This window comes from Mus caroli, unplaced genomic scaffold (assembly GCF_900094665.2).
Source record: "Mus caroli unplaced genomic scaffold, CAROLI_EIJ_v1.1 scaffold_11681_U1_1, whole genome shotgun sequence".
Lineage (NCBI taxonomy): Eukaryota > Metazoa > Chordata > Mammalia > Rodentia > Muridae > Mus > Mus caroli.
The window spans coordinates 5,274-8,532 of record NW_018388758.1 but is presented as its reverse complement, the minus strand read 5'-3'; the positions used below and the strand labels follow the sequence as shown (position 1 = coordinate 8,532).

Below are 3,259 nucleotides of genomic sequence, written 5' to 3'. Positions count from 1 at the left end.
AAAACAGTATAAAAATACAAAAAGAAAAGAAAATTTATGTGAAAAAATTCCTCAAAGCAGTGATTGTGATAAACCTTAATTGCCAATGTTTGAGCTGAAAATACTAGAAGAGAAATCTTTCCCAAGTGATCTGTACAGCTTGGGAAATATATAGCATGAGTTCTGGAACATTCAAGCAAATGCTGTTAAATGGTACCTTAGATATAGGCACTGCACATCTATAAAGAATTTTTCTCTTTATATTTCTCATGTTATCTCACAAATATTGATTTTGAACTACATCAAAGAGCCCAATGGTATTGAACACATTAATGCTTGTAGCAACTTCTTCATCTAACTTTGTCATAATTTTCCAAAGCTATCATTAGTCACTTCCTCAATATTCAAACTGGTTCTTAAAAAGAATTACATATACTAATAGAATTTTTTTTTCAATACTGAAGAGAGGGCTTCCAAAACCTGATTTTATTGCCATCAACTAGTTATGCTATACACGGTCTTATGGGAGCAGCCTTCAAGAAACCCAAGGTGTTCTCTAAAGAGCTTGAAGGAAACAGCTTACACACCGCCCAGGGCAGAGGATGAACTCAAAGGTCAACTTCTACCGGAAAGTCAAATAATTCCAGACATTGCTGTCAGGCTCTTGACTCTGCAAACAGCCATGGAAATGTCAGAGGAAGGAGCTAGGGAATGATCTGGACTGCCATCCACCACACATGTAAGTGTGAACAGATAAACAAAATAACAAGGCCTAGGCCATTTTGGGGATGACCACAGTATTACTTTCTTACCATGTTCCAGTAGCTAATGGCCTATTTAATGGACAGGCGATGTGGCTTCCCACCAGAGGAGGGTCCAGCTGGCCCAATCTGGAGCCATTCTGCCACCTCATTTGCAAGTTTCACTTCCAAATGAAGCATCAGGCTGCCCATCTTGGGGGTTGGTTTGCTCCTATGTTAGTAAAAAGCGGAGCTGAGCTGGAGCTCCAGGGAATTCCCTTCACCTGCCCTGGCACCTCCTCAGGTGGGCACACCCAACCCCAGCACAGACTGTCTCCTTTGACGTCCTTTTGCTAATAAGCATTTTTTCTGATTGTGAAACCACTCACCTGGTGTAAGAGTGGGTTGCTGTGCCAGATGTGAGGCAACAGTTCACTTCCTCTCCTGCACCAGGAGGTGAATGCAAAGATTCAACCAAGAGCACCAGACCCAAAAGCTCGTTTGCCAGGGCTGGTAAAGCTGGTAACCTTTACCAGAGAGCTTCTTCACCCAGCCAGAGGCAGACCCAGAAAAGGGCACAGTCACAACTCAGAAGGGAAGGAGACAGGAGGAGGCATCTCCTAATGGTGAGAAACCCCAGGAGGGCGGGGAGGCCTGATTAGGGGTACCCACACAAAGAAGAGCTCCAACAACTGGGCAGAGGCCGTTTGTCCCTAATCTTGAAAGTCATTCGGAGCCATCTGAGAGAGTGGAGCATTTAAGCGGTCAAGTTCATCTACTTGTGGTGGGTGATGCATTATTATCTCCTGGTCTTCTAAGACATCCTCTCCAGCAGCCACCAAATTAGTGAGGGATTTGCTGCGAACACACTGGAAATCCACATGGCGACTCTTTCTTTCCTCTTTTTCCCATGACATCTGGATAAAAGGGCGCTGCACATAATTGTAGATGACTTCAGACCACCCGCCAGGTCTCCTCTTAATCTTCTCTTTGCAAGTAGGGTAACCTTCAGTTCCAATGCGGATGTTCTTCAGGCCTCGTTCCTTTAACACAGTTTTAGCAACATCTCTATTCTCGATATATTTGAAGAATCTGTAGAGCTTGGAGCTGTAAAGAATTTGGGAATACTCTTCTCCCATGGGTGGAGGGTGGTCTTCATCCCAGTCCACGGAGTCCTCGTCTGTCAGCACGACAATGTGACACTCTCGCTCGCCTTTCTTGGCACAGCCCACCATGATGACCAGAATCAGTTCCTCCAGGTAGTGGTCAAACTGCTTGTGGGCACCATCGTTGGAGAACTCATGCAGTAGAGCACTCAGATCCTGACATCGGATAGTGTTGAAGTCAAAGTTAATGCAGAGATAGTCGCACGTGTCTCTGAGGTCTGGGATAGAGATGCCATCTGGACAGTTGATGATGCCAGTTTTGTAATAATCCAGGACTGTGCGGAACCCAGTGGCGCTGATCCCCTCCACGATCACATACTCCCCCTTTTCATTGGGCCTTGTGAAGTTGTATTCTCTTCCCGGCCCAAACATCCGGGCGCTTGCTGCAGCGCTCTCGGCCACTTAGCCCCAAAGCCACCGCCAAGCTCCGGCACTAATAGAATTTTTATAAATACTTTTAATCTAAAATGAATAAACTTGTGCCTTTCACCAGCCTATGCACCAGCAACCATGATACAAATTTTATGATACATGGGATAAAATAGTGAGACAGTGAAAACAGAAACTGAAAAGAGGAATGGTAAACATGGGGCACAGTTTTTACAGAATGCTTCCTAAGTGTTGAGAATGTTCACAGAAATCCAGCATCCAAAAGACCAAAAGACTTATATTCATTAAGAAAAAATGTATAACCAATATGAGGGGGCATGGGATTGGGTCATTTTCTAATTGTAACTAAGATATTTTTTTATTTGATACAAAGTGGTTAACCCTAAAACCATATACATACAAACAACAAACAAAAATGTACTCAATACACACACACACACGTGTGTGTGTGCAGAAGAAGAAATATATATACACATTATATATGTGTGTGTGTGTGTAATGTGTGTGTATGTGTGTGTATTAGGAAGAAGAAGATATCAATTTGAGAGTTAAAGGGACATGAAAAAGAGGGGAGATACTTGGGAAGAGCTAGAGTTAGAGGCAGAGTATCTTTGAGGTGGTTGGGGTTGTAGTTGAAAGAGAAAGCAGTTGTAATTAATTTTAATTAAATATGTATAAAAATACAAACTATATGCTTCTGACTGCAACCTGGAAAACAAAAAAGGATTAGTTAAGAAGATTTCAGAATTATTTCTTGCAAAAAATCTGCAATATTTTTACTTTGTTTCTGTATCTAGTCAGCTATCACTGATTTATATATTTACATGGTTGATTTTTAACCTTATTACAGCTTCCTGAATACTACTCAGAGGTGAATAGGATGTAACTATTACCGTGACTAACTGATAGCTGTAATTCTTTTGTTCAAAAAAAAAAAAAAAAAAAAAAAAGCAGAAACAAAGCAAAAAAGAATCTAACACAAAC

The 3,259-nt window shown here is 41.7% G+C and overlaps 1 pseudogene across 1 annotated transcript; it reads right to left on the bottom strand.

The window, feature by feature from the left end:
• Positions 1-458: 458 nt before the first annotated feature.
• LOC110287771 lies at positions 459-2,257 on the bottom strand (annotated as a pseudogene). The gene has a single exon (XR_002377248.1). The product of XR_002377248.1 is annotated as a BTB/POZ domain-containing protein KCTD20 pseudogene (transcript).
• Positions 2,258-3,259: the final 1,002 nt, after the last annotated feature.